Below are 13,788 nucleotides of genomic sequence, written 5' to 3' on the forward strand. Positions count from 1 at the left end.
ACTCCAACAACAGAAGAAACAGTGACAACGAGCACACCCTGGAACAAGACGCAAAAACGGGCCCCGGGACACACGGTCTCATCTGCTGCTCCCAGGACCCCTGTGGAGCGGATGGGCTTCCCTGGTGGCTCAGTCATAAAGAATCTGCCTGCAGTGTGCGAGACCTGGGTTCAAAAGACCCCCTGGAGGAGGGCATGGCAGCCCACTCCAGTACTCTTGCCTGGAGAATCTTGACAGAGAGGCCTGGTGGGCTGTAGTCCATGGGGTCGCGAAGAGTCAGATATGACTGAGTGACTAGACACATGTGTGGATATCATCACCCCATCACGGATGGGGAAACTGAGGCCCAGGCAGTAGAAACAGCCAGCCCAGGCTTGCTTAGCGTTTAAGGGGCCAATCCAGGATCGGCACCTAGTTTGTCTGACTTCAGGGTCTTTGGTCTCAGCAGCAGATGTCTTAACAGCAAACCTCTATGACGTCTCCATGTTACCCTTTATCTGAGCAGACATTTTATACGAGGATTAAAGGTAATGTCTGCTGGGTGCTTAGCACGTATGTAGTAGAACCCATGACATGGATTCAGGGTTATTCCAAGATAGTCCTGTTGCCTCTCTCTGTCTCTCCTGTTCCTTCCTTTCATCCGTCCGTCCGAGGCAACTTTTAAAGTGTATTTAAAGTGTATTCAATGTTCTATAACACTTAGGATCTAGGTTCCAAGTTCAGACGACCACTCGGGCTCAACTTCTGGATCTAGCTGCTTCACCTTGGGCCCACAGCACCTCTTTAAGTCTCAAATTCTTCCCCAGTTATAAAAATGGGCATGTAATTATTTCTACCTCATCAAGTTATTGGGGGAATTAGGAACCGCCGTGCATCCACATAACTCATGGTTAAGTCACCCCAGTGTGTCTACTACTGAAGTAGGTAATGTAAGGAAGAAAGTATGACCTGTGTTCACATGGATCCGCTCTCTCTTTAACACACACACACCAGCTAATGACATAAAATGGGAAATTAGGAAGGACTTAAAATGGGAGACCAAGACAGTTGATAACATGGTTCTAATTTGTGGTTAGGAAGTCCGTCAAGAATTTGATGTTCTCAAGGTCGATGTGTTCTCACAGAAAGGAGGGATTCAGTGAGAAGGAACGTGGAATGTAGGGTGAATCACACAGGCTGTCGTTGCCTGCAGCCCTCTAGAGGCCCTTTGACCATCCTGCTGGGCTATTTTAATCACCAGATGTGGTCAACCACAGCCTCTCACACACAGCCATTCACACACAAACGTCATGATTTTTCGCCATATCTGTCTCTGCCTTGTCTAGTATTCACTTAATCTTTTTCTTTAAATCAATCTACTACTTACTATTACATTGCCAATATTAATAGCAAGAAAATGATATTAATACATAGTATTTCTTACTACTTACCTACATTTATGGGCTTCCCTGGTGGCCCAGTGGTAAAGAATTCGCCTGCCAGTGCAGGAGACGCAGGTTTGATCCCTGGTCCAGGAAGATCCACTGGAGAATGAAATGGTGACCCACTCCAGTATTTTTGCCTGGGAAATCCCATGGACAGAGCAGCCTGGTGGGCTACAGTCCTTGGGGTCACAAAGAGTTGGACACAGCTACTAAACAACAACAAACAAAACCAAACAGTTACATTCATAGTAGAAGGAAACTTTATCACCTTAGTAAATGGGAGACTGACTCGCTGGCACAGGCAGAAACTAAGAAAATAACCCCATGACTGGGGAACGCAGTACGTGACTGTGCATCCCCGTCATTCTGTATCCCAACAGCAGTCAGTGTGACACCCCTGGGGAAGCCGTGTGCTCATGGAAAGGACTGAGGAGGATTCTGCATCTTTAGGGGTTTGTTGCCTGAACTTTCTGCTTCCCGGTTTCTTATCAGTAGGACAGGATGTCAATAGACACAGCCACAGCTACTGAGAAACGACTGAGCTGAGTGGGGCTCACCCCACAGCCCGTTCGTGTCTCTCAACCACTCCACAACAATGGTTGTTACTGAGATTGATCTACGAGGAAGCCAAGGGGCAGAGAAGGAAAGCGGCTTTGCCCCGTCACACAGCACGAGGCTGGATGTGCAGGAACGTGCCACCAAGCCTGTCCGCATACCGACTCTGGATTCTCATGCCTCTCTGCACTGTCTCACCGGGGCAGAGAGCAATCGGATCAGCCAGTGCTTAGGAGAATGTCCTGGGGGGCGAGGACGGAGACTCTCTGGGCCCTTAGCACGGGACCCCCTTCTCAACACTCTCCCTGTGTGAGCGCTCCCGTCCTCACAGTGGACCTGTGACGGAGGTCCGCGTGTGGTTCACATTTACAAATGAGGACATTTACAAATGAGGTTCTGTGGAGCCACAGAACCTTTAATGAACTTGCAAGTAGCCGATGGTGAAGCCGGGTTGGAACCCAAGCAGTCTTTCTCCAGAACCTCTGTCCCCACAATTTCATCAAGGCATCCTACAGACGGCAGGGTGTTTATGTAACCGCCCGTCATGGTTTCTGCTGGCCGCTGAACATCTATCAGTCAGCCGCGGATCTTATCTAGCTGCTGCTAAGCCCCACCTTGCTTAATGTCCTTTTAAAGGTAGAATTCTGATGACTTTGGTCTTTTAAGAGATTAACTTCATACTAGGAAGAGGCTGACCCTGCCGGGCGCTGTGCTGTGTCTCAGAATCAAGAGAGGGCTCAGAGAGGAGCCGATCACACAGACCACATCCTCACGCACGCCAGCATTTCCAGCTTCGGGTGTGCATGTCTCCTCACCTGTAGAGGAGGCTGATTACAACTCCCCATCACTTCATGGGAAATAGATGGGGAAACAGTGGAAAAAGTGTCAGACTTTATTTTTTTGGGCTCTAAAATCACTACAGATGGTGACTGCAGCCATGAAATTAAAAGACGCTTACTCCTTGGAAGGAAAGTTATGACCAACCTAGATAGCATATTCAAAAGCAGAGACATTACTTTGCCAACAAAGGTTCGTCTAGTCAAGGCTATGGTTTTTCCTGTGGTCATGTATGGATGTGAGAGTTGGACTGTGAAGAAGGCTGAGTGCCGAAGAATTGATGCTTTTGAACTGTGGTGTTGGAGAAGACTCTTGAGAGTCCCTTGGACTGCAAGGAGATCCAACCAGTCCATTCTGAAGGAGATTAGCCCTGGGATTTCTTTGGAAGGAATGATGCTAAAGCTGAAGCTCCAGTACTTTGGCCACCTCATGCAAAGAGTTGACTCATTGGAAAAGACTCTGATGGTGGGAGGGATTGGGGGCAGGAGGAGAAGGGGACGACAGAGGATGAGATGGCTGGATGGCATCACTGACTCGATGGACGTGAGTCTGGGTGAACTCCGGGAGTTGGTGATGGACAAGGAGGCCCGGCGTGCTGTGGTTCATGGGGTTGCAAAGAGTCGGACATGACTAAGCAACTGAACTGGACTGAATTCACTTTTTGGAGAGAAGTTTTTGGCTGAGTGTTTACATAATAATTCCTCCTCAATTTGCTCTACTCTGTTGAGTGGACGAGTATCACGATGCTTTTCATGCTTTCGTTTGTTTGTTTTGCTGATTGTAGAAGTAATACAGCCCCACACCTGGGAGCCAGGTGTGCTGTGTACACCAGGTCTTTCCAGATTTTTAGATATGTTTTGTTTACACTGAATATGAAATGACACATGAATACTTCTTTGAAGAAATGTATGAATATTCATGCCACCTGGGTTCACGAAAGCCCTCGGGTAAATTCAGAGGAATCCAGATTTGCTGTCAAACAAGTTTTGTGGGTTTTGGATTTTGGAATTGTGATTGAGGGGTTATGAATAGGACCTGGTATGGTGGAAAATTTGGGAAAACATAATGATGGATTAAAATGAAATAATTATGTTGACAAGAGTTCACTACTGACATTTCCACGCAGCTTTTGTAATTCATCCAATTATTAAACAGTAGTAGTATTATTTTTATATAATTTTTATTTATTTCAACTGCACCAAGTCTTTGCTGCTTTGCTCAGGCTGTCTCTAGCTGCAGCGAGCAGGGGCTATGCTTGGTCTTCTTGCGTGGCCTTTTCACTGCGTGGCTTCTCTCGTTGCGGAGCATAGGCTCGCGGCGTGTGAGCTTCAGCGGGTGCGGTGCATGGGCCCAGTAGCTGTGGCTCTCCAGCTCCAGGGCTGAGCTCAGTAACTGTGGCACATGGGCTTCGTTGCTCCATGGCATGTGGAATCTTCCCGGACCAGGGATCAAACTCATGTTCCCTGCATTGGCAGGCGGAGTCTTATCCATTGCACCATCAGGGAAGTCCTGTCAATGTTATTTGATATGTCCAGTGGTTTTCTATCAGGGCTGATTTTTGTCTGCAAAGGACATTCGACAGCATTTGGAGGCATGTTGGTTATTGCAACTGCGTGGGTGGAGGGGCACCACTGACCCCTAGAGGGTAGAGGCCAAGGGTGCTGCTGACCCCACAACGCACAGGGTGGCCCCGCGACAGAGGACGGGCCAGCCCGAGTGTCGGAGGTGCCGCGCCTGGGAGGTCTCATCTCCTGGCCACCCTCCAATGCACAGGGTGGCCCCGCGACAGAGGACGGGCCAGCCCGAGTGTCGGAGGTGCTGCGCCTGAGAGGCCTCATCTAGGTTCTGGGCCTACACGACAAACAAAACAGCAAAAACACTCCTCTGTTTACTGTGTGTTTACAAAGTATATATATACAGGCACAGACAATGTAAGTGTTTTACAGATTTGGTATTCTTCAGTGTATGTTGTTGTTGTTTAATTGATAAGTTGGTCTGACTCTTTGAGACACTGGACAGCAGCCCCCCAGGCTCCTCTGTCCATGGGATTTCCCAGGCAAGAATGCTGGAGTGGGTAGGCATTCCTTCTCCTGGGGATCTTCTCAACCCAAGGATGGAACCTGTGTCTGCTTTATTGGCAGGCAGGTTCTTTACTGCTAAGACACCAGGGAAGCCCCTCTACAATATATAGGTTTTTTGTTTTTTTGGCCACTCTGGGCCACTTGTAGGATCTTAGTTCCCTGGCCAGGGATCAAACCTTCATCCTCTGTAGTGCTAGGGCAGAATCTTAGCTGCTGGGCTTCCAGGGAAGTCCTCAGTGTATAGTTTTTAACTTACTATTTCATGAACATGTTACAATATTATCAAAACTTCTTTAAACATATGATCTTCATGCCTATAAAATGTTCCTTCAGAAAGATGTGAAATTGATTTTTTTGGCCATTCCTTTATATTAAAATTGGTGTTTTCATTTTTCCTATTATTTAAAATAGCACCATGATAAGTACCTCTACGTCTACGTCATTGATGTCATCTGTGATTATTTCATTAGATTCTGAGGCTTGGGATGGATTCTAGAAGGGAGGTGATTGAGTTGAAGGGTATAAACTTAAAATATCCTTGATGTACATGATGAAATTGCTTTGTAGAAAGCTTGTCCCACATTTTACTTTGCGTAGGAGCTTACAGAGTGAACTAACTCAGGAAGAGAAAAACAAATATTGTATATTAGTGCATGCATATGGAATCTAGAAAAATGGTATTAATGAGCCTATTTGCAGGGTGGGAATAGAGATGCAGACGTAGACCATTGTGGACACGGGGCAGGGGGCACAGACTGAGAGACTAGCATCGACATATACACCACGTGTGTAACATAGACGGCAGCAGAAGGCGGCTGTGTAGCACAGGCAGCTCAGCTCAGCGCCCCAAGGAGACCTAGAGGGGTGGGTCGGGGGCTGGGAGGAGGCTTGAGAGGAGGGGGCAGATGTGTACACAGAGCTGACTCACACTGTTGTACAGCAGAAACCAACACAACAGTGGAAAACAATCATACTCTAAATTAAAAAAATTTTTAATTAAAAAATGTTAGAAGTCTTAGGTGTTAAATAACAAACAAAGCTAGTTCAAGCTCCCAACAGCAAAACTAGAAAATTCTGGTGACTGGAAAAGGCCTTCAGAGAGAGGGAAGCAGTATGCTGGGTCCAAGTGCAACTGCCCATTTGAACCTGAGTGAATTAGGTTTGTTTCCTCTCAGTCAGTTCCGGGCACTTGTTGTATTTTGATCATCCCAGCATGCGGGCCAATTGGTTACAGTTCAAAGACTGGGCAGCACAACATAATTAAGAAGCGACTGACTTCTGGGAAAAGATGAAAAGAGCTCAGAGTCTGAGAGCTGTGTGGCAGAAAACCCTGGAAGGAGGTGATCACCATTTCCAAGAATTGAAATTCAGTAACTAAAAGGCTACAAGAGGACCTTCTTGGGGAGCTGGGAGTGGTTCAAAAGGTATGGGATATATTTGAACAGTGAGAATTCCAGAGTGAGGTCTCAAGAGGAAACTTCCTTGTGGGTGTCTGCAGGCTTAATCTATGGAGGAAATGATAGAATTCCTTCCCAAGAGTTAGTAGGTGAAATAGGAAGAGAAATGCAAGCCAAACAGATGATGTGATTTTGTTCTTCAGTGAGTGTTGCATGAGAACTTAATAGAGTGGGTCAGCTTCTCCCTGCCCTGGGGTGAGAAAGCATCTGCTCTAAACCACACTGCAGGGGGGACCTTGATTTGAAGGGAAGGGAATTCACATTGTATCTGAGGCTAACCAACAACTCTGACATCATTTAGAGTAAGGGTTGGCAAATTTTCCACAAAGAGACCGATTGTAACTACTCTGGGGCGTGTGGGTCTGTGTCAACTGCTGAACTCTGCCTTGGTAGGTTGGAGGCAGTCACAGACAATATGTAAATAATGTGCATGGCTGTGTTTCAATAAAACTTTATTTATATAAACAGAGCCCAGGAAGCCTGGGAGAGTCTGAGAGGTCTGAGCTGGCTGTGTGACCCCAGACCAGTTAATTAACCCTTCTGAACATCACTTTTCTTGACTCTAAAAAAGGAGTCCTGGAGTGCCCACCATGTGAGTCTGCTCTCTGAATCAAATAGAACTATGCCTGAGTAGCCTTCAGCGTAGGACTCGGCACATATAAGTACTGAAATAGAAGAAAGGCGGTAAAAAGGAAGGCAGGTGTTGTTACAATTCTTATCTCATTGTGTGTGGGTTTATGTAACTCCAGTTTTCTCCAGTTTCTTTCTCCTCAAGTTCAAGGACCTGCTGCTTTGGCACATAGTGGGTCTCTAGAAGCAGAAGTAGGGAGGTAGATTGGATGCCCAGGATTTAGCCGGGCGAGGTGGGGCAGGGCAGCCGGGCAGGACAGGGAGGGGTTTAAGCCGAGGTTGTCTTAGCTGCGGTCCACCTTCCTCCCTATCCCGCTGGAACCTCGGAAGCACCCGTGGCACCACAGTGTCACCTGGAGGCAGAGGGGCTGTCCCTTCACACCCTGAGCCGCTCAGTTGGTTACTGGCTGTGAGCGGCCCCATGGTGGGGGGATAGTCCCCCAGGTGAGCTCGCAGCTTTCGCGCTGATGGCAGCTCCAAGGAGGAGCAGCTGAAGCTGCCGTGAGCAACGCAGCGGCTGGGAAGCTGCTCTGCCTGCTGGGAGCTGGGAGGCGGCAGCCTCAGCCTCGTACACAGAGCCTGGCGATGCTCTGAGGTTGTGCCCTAACCACCCACGAGACTAGGCTGCTTACAGGAACAGGGAGAGGCGCAGAGCCGAGGTGACTAACTCGTCATCTGTCAGTTCAAGGATAAGTCGTTTAGCTTAGAGGCTGGACCCAGGGATGGCGAGGACCTTGATGGGGCTGTTTACATTCTGCAGGGACAGGAAGTGGCTTCTTTCCCAGTGACTCGTGGCATTTCCTTTGCCCAGAGGAGTGACTGGCATCACCCAGACGACCGAACCCTGAGCGTGGCACAAACGCCGATGATATCACCGTTAGCACCTGCCCGGGCTTCTGGGGACTAGTGGGTCCTAGCCTGGTCACTGGGGCCAGGTCACCCTGAGCCGGTCGCTTGGTGTTCCTAAGCCTCAGTTTCCTCATCTGTAAATTGGGGATAAATAATATTTCTTAATTCATAGAGTTTTTGTGAGTATTAGAGTTAATGCTCATGAAATATTTTACAAACATCAAGTGTCTGGCTCCCTTTAAGGAAAGTTGAATGTATGGTAAATTTTTTTTCTTTTTTACTTTCTTCGTGGGGGCGGTATGTTTTGTTTTCACTTTGAGAAGTGGTGTTGTCCAGTTCACCGTTTCTCCATTGTCATTTGCATGTTACTTTGGATTTTTGTCATACCTCTCACCACCTAATATTCATTAACTGACTCTTTAAAAACAGCCTTAAACACTGTAGACTCACAGGTCAGACCAGTACGAGCACGGCACAGATGAACCGGTGCCTGGCACAGGGCAGGTCTGCCACGGGGAGAGTCACGGTCATCACCAACATTGACATTAAATGGCGTGTTTTGCCCCATCTGAGACCTTTCTTTTAGAATCGGCTCTCTTGCATTCCTTCCACTGAATGAGGTCACATCTTTGCTCCTGCATGAGCTCACGGATACGTTCTTATAGTGACTGGCCAAGCTAGGAATTCTGTGCATAGTATCAGGGGATTTTCTCTTCCTGTTAAATGACTTGGACTCTGACAGATTCTAAGGAAGTGGTTACTCAGGCCAGAGTGCTCGTGGCTGATTAGAGGGAGGAGTGGAAATTCCCCTTCTTTGCCTAAAATAACTGGAACTGGACCATGACAATATGAGCTTTGTCCAGGCTTGAGATGGTATCCTTTCCAAGTGAACTTGGTACGGAAATACTTACCAATATATGCTGATAGTTCTCACTGGCATGCCAGAAAAAGGTTAGTCCTTCTGCGTTTGCAGTTAAAAAGGGCCATTGTTAGGAGCAACGAGTCCCAGAGGAGAGAACTAGAAGTAGGTGGACCTGGTAATATTGGATTCACCTGACTTCTCTCTGCTCCTTATCCCCTTGGGTTTCTTTCCTAGCATACAAAAATTCAAATTCCGGAAATAGACCTGCTCTCCATTTATTTGATTATTTTTATGACAAGTTTGTTCGTGACAACCTTCTCCCGGACACTCCCAAGCAGATTCTGAGGAAATGAGAGAAGGAAATGCCCAGATTGTTCGAGTGGAGCAGAGTTCAGACTCCAAAGCAGTTTTAATCCCATGCCTGGAGCTGGGTCAGAAAGTTCATAATTAGAACAAGGGCAGGGGTTCAGCCTGGGTCTGACCCAGGATGAAAAGAGCTGAGATTTGGTTTGGATGAATATCCTAACCCTCAACTGTGATTCTGACTACTGTAAACTTAAAAAAAAAAAAAAAAGAAAAAGACTGGGCAGGATCTCCAGGAGGGCTTCACTCTCTGTTTTTTAAAAAATTTTATTATCATTTACAAAAATGTATTAAAGACTAAGAGGAGAGGGGGTGCAGGAATGAAAGTGGGAATTCATACATCAAAGTTTTTTTGGGGCTCCAAGAAATTCTGTTATTGCTGGTCATGTGATTTTCTCTCAGATTTTCTCAAGGCCTGAAGTCTACTGCGTATGACTCATTAAGATGAAGCACCCAAGTCAGGGACAATTTCCTCCTAAAGGAAGGAGGCAGAGTAGAAATGCCATTTTGACTCTTTCCTGGTCGAGTGCTGGATCTGTCAGCTCCCTGGACTCAGGACTGCCAGCAGGATCCCCTGGCCTCCAGCTTCAGGAACCAAGTGCTCAGGGCAAGGATTGGTTTTACCCACAAAAGGAGGCTCTGTGTTGCTGGCATGGAGCTGAGTTGTTGCTGCTGCTGCTGCTAAGTCTCGTCAGTCGTGTCTGACTCTGTGCAACCCCATAGACAGCAGCCCACCAGGCTCCTCTGTCCCTGGGTTTCTCCAGGCAAGAACACTGGAGTGGGTTGCCATTTCCTTCTCCAATGCATGAAAGTGAAAAGTGAAAGTGAAGTCACTCAGTCGTGTCCGACTCCTAGTGACCCCATGGACTGCAGCCTACGAGGCTCCATGGGATTTTCCAGGCAAGAGTACTGGAGTGGGGTGCCATTGCCTTCTCCTGGAGCAGAGTGGCAGGTGGAAATTCAGAGTTCACTCAAGCCTTTTCCCCTCTCCTTCTTCTCTCACAGTCTTCTCCTCAATGCAGAGGTGTTGCATCATTCTGCTCATTGAACACATCCATTACTCAAACTCTGACCCCAGCTTGGCCAGGGATGGTCACGGGGGTTTGCAAATGACAGTTGAGTCTGATGCTGGCAATGGTGGTTCCAGCTCTCAGGGGAGCTTGTGCTGGGAGGACATGCCTGTTCTTCCCAGAGGAAGGGAGAGCCCGCTGGCTCCTTGGGGTATAAACACGGTCTACAGATTCATAGTGTTTTCTTAGACCGTGGCTCCTAGAGATAAGCCAACTATAGTGCATCTGGTGTTCAAAGACATAGTCAAGTCTCTACTCCAGAGTAACCTTGCACGAATGTCTAAGGAGACCTAGGAAAGAACTGACCTGTCAGTCTGCTCTATAAAGGGCTTCCCTGGTGACTCGGTCGTAAAGAATCTGCCTGCAGCGCAGGAGACCTGGCCTCACTTTCTGGGTGGGGAAGATCCCCTGAGAAGGGAATGGCTACCCACTCCGGTACTCTAGCCTGGAGAATCCCATGGACAGAGGAGCCTAGTGGGCTACAGTCCATGGGGTCATAAAGAGTTGGACACTACTGAGCAGCTAAGAGTCGGACACGACTGAGCGACTGATCTGATCTGATCTGATCTGAGCAGCTAACATTCACATTTTTTTTTTTTCCTGGTTTGTAATGCTAAACAACTGGATATGCATGAAATGGCCAGCTAAGAAACAATGCATTCTGGATTGTGTATGTGCCTCAAGCATGTGGTCAGTCAGATTCACACCTGGGACTTTTGTTAGAGGTATTAGGAAAGGTGTGTGTTCACACGTGTTTACTTTGGACTCGCCAGCCATGAGGATCGTTTAGGCCTGAAGCTAGAGATGATCACTGTCCAGTCAAATGGAAGGAGTCTACCTGAAGATGACAACAACATAGAGGAAAAGAGAGCCAAGAAATGCAGAATGGCGCGCGCCTGCTGACCACACTGGATGCCTGGATCCAGCTGTGCCCGAAGTCAGAAGTACATTTGGATGTGTCAGTTACGACAACGGTGGATTCCTTTTTATTCCTAAAGCAGATTGACAGATGCTGCTGTTGCTTGCGGCTGCAGCGGTCTTGCCATTACACCCTCCTCCATCCGATCTGAACTCCACACGGAGAGGTAAGTGGTTATCTTGGTTAATAACCAAATTCTGCAACAGAGGAAATCCACAAGAATTAAGTGCTAAGGACAGACTTTCATTCTAAGAAATTGGGCTGCTTCAACCATAGTTTGTTCAAGGGGAAACGGAACGGTATTCTGACTGCTACTGACAGTCATTTCTGGCGTAAGTTGGGAGCAGTCAATGCTATCAAACATTGGCATCTATGATGACCACAAAGACTTTCTTAAACAATCAGTTTTCATCCCAGAAATACACACTCACCCTTTGAGTCACTGGTTGGCTAATCATTCTTTCTGCCACTTTGGGCTGGCTGTTCACCCAGATTTTGAGTTTAGGACAAACACACACTCCCAAATATCTATTCCCAGTGGGCCTCTACGTAATGCTCTGGCATGTGGGATGTTGCCTTGTAATCTCGAGGCCTGAGCATAACCGGCACCCACTTCCCACGGCTGCCCACTGAGGGAGTGCTGGTTTCGTCACCAGGGGAACAGGCCTTGTTTTTCCTGTAAAGATGATGCTTCACGCCGAGTCATCCACAGCACGCAACCAGGGACGAGGCTGAGATGTCTAGAGATGCAAAAGGGAAATTGTGTAAGCCAGTTGCATAACCATCACCTCCTGTTAGAGCTTGTGCCTGAGAAGACTGTCTTTCGCAGCCTTCCAGAGAGCTGTGTGCCCCCCAGGAGTGAGTTTGATGGGAATCTATCTTGAAGAATGTGGACACTGAAGAGGTATGGGACTTGGGACCACAGAGAGTCTGGGAGAGGCCCAGCCTGTGCCTGTTTGATGAGACTTCCAGCATCTCAAGAAATGAAAATGAAGAACTGACAAAGGCCACCAAAAATTAGGGAATATTTCCAGTGTCTACAGTGAATGAAATAAGAACTTGAATACTAATTACTCTATTAGCATTAGCAATAGACACACTGGTTACTGTGCACCACAATGCGCTGTGCTGTGTCCGGCATTACAGGGCCTGCAGACACCATGTCTTAGAACGAACTACAGCCAGCATGGCCTCCGGATGGGACACAGGTGGCGGTGTTCAAATGTCCCTTGGACACCTCACTCCAGCCCTCCAGCTCACTTTAATAATTTTTAAATTATTAAAATAATTTAAAAAACTAAGATTAAGAATGACTCAGTTGCGTCTTGTGCCTCTTGCCTTCTTAGGCCTGGAGGTGAGAGCAGGGAGGAGCAGCCGAACGGCCACTCGATGGGAGCCCAGAGGAACCCAATGCTTGCTCTGTGGCTTTGTTCCAACCACCTGTGTGGTCTTGGGGAAGTCATTTAACCTCTCTGGATTTCCCCATCTATGAAAAAGCACTGGATGAGGGCCTTACAAGTTCCTTCTACAGTTTTATGATTACACCAGTTTCTTGTGAAGAATCTAAGTCCTAGGGTCAGGAGAAAAAAAAAAACAACATTCCACACAGATTCAGCCTTTGCCAGTGGGGTGGGTGATAAGGATCAGGAAGTGTGTGTGTGTGTGTTGACAGCCTGCAAAAAAGATACTATGCAAAAGTGACACTGTACTGGCAGGGTAAATGCGATGACGAAACAGCAGTGAAGGACATGGAGAGAGGTCCGGGAAGGCTCTTTGAACGACCACTGCTTCCCAGCTAATGTGATGTTCTTTTAGCAAGACACTAAGAAAGGATGTGCCATAGAGGTGGGCAGAGGACTCAGTGGGCAGAGGGGCCATTGAAGGATCTAATGATACAGGACTCCTTGGTGAGTCAAGAATACAAGGTAAAGAAGAGCAAGAGAGCAGCGATGATCAGAACTGGGTCCCTGCAGCACTTGTGAGCGTGCCGTCAGGCGGGACTGGATTCCAATCCCAACTCTGATCACTTATCAGCTGTGTGAGCTTTTATCCCCTCTCTGCTCTGATCTTCCGTCTGATCTGTAAGAGGAAACTCAGAAGAAGCCCTGCCCTGTGAGGGTGAAACGGAATCATGTCTCCAAAGAGCTTAAGTCCAGGACCGGGCACATTAATATTAATATGTGCCCAGCCTATAATTAGTACGGTGCTTGCTAATATTTGCTGAGCATCAACCAAGTCATACTTAATACGATGACTTCCTCTCACCTTCCTCCAAACAAGCCGACGGGGCAGGCACCGCAACGATCCCATTTTACAGATGAGGAGGCCAGGCTCAGTACCTGGGTCACCACGTGAACATTAGTCATCGTTATTATCCGTCCTCTGGCAACACCAGAGGAGGCGATGGTGACCCAGCAGCTCCACAAGAATGTGGACGCAGACAGGCAGCGGCTGCTGAGGCTGGCACTTTCTGGAGGTGGAAAGTGAAGAAATATCACACTTCATAGTAATACGTTTCTTTCTTCATCCAGCATGCTTGTGTTTTATTGGGGCATGATCCACAGAATGCAATGCACCCGTGTTAATCCTTGATTTGAATTCTGACCAAGACCTACAGCCCTCTAATCACCACTACCGCCTGTAGCCAGCACTGATCTGCTTTCTGTTTCTAAAGCTTTGCCTTTCCTAGAATTTCATATAAACGAATTACATACTTTCACTGAACACGTTTTTGAGATTCA

The 13,788-nt window shown here is 47.5% G+C and overlaps 1 long non-coding RNA gene across 1 annotated transcript; it reads left to right on the forward strand.

The window, feature by feature from the left end:
• The first annotated feature begins 6,325 nt into the window (after positions 1–6,325).
• On the forward strand, positions 6,326–12,268 carry LOC129625147 (uncharacterized). Its single transcript, XR_008701282.1, has 3 exons — positions 6,326–6,946; positions 10,902–11,213; positions 11,877–12,268. It is a non-coding gene; the product is annotated as an uncharacterized LOC129625147 (long non-coding RNA).
• Positions 12,269–13,788: the final 1,520 nt, after the last annotated feature.

Source organism: Bubalus kerabau, chromosome 13 (genome assembly GCF_029407905.1).
Source record: "Bubalus kerabau isolate K-KA32 ecotype Philippines breed swamp buffalo chromosome 13, PCC_UOA_SB_1v2, whole genome shotgun sequence".
Classification (NCBI taxonomy): domain Eukaryota; kingdom Metazoa; phylum Chordata; class Mammalia; order Artiodactyla; family Bovidae; genus Bubalus; species Bubalus kerabau.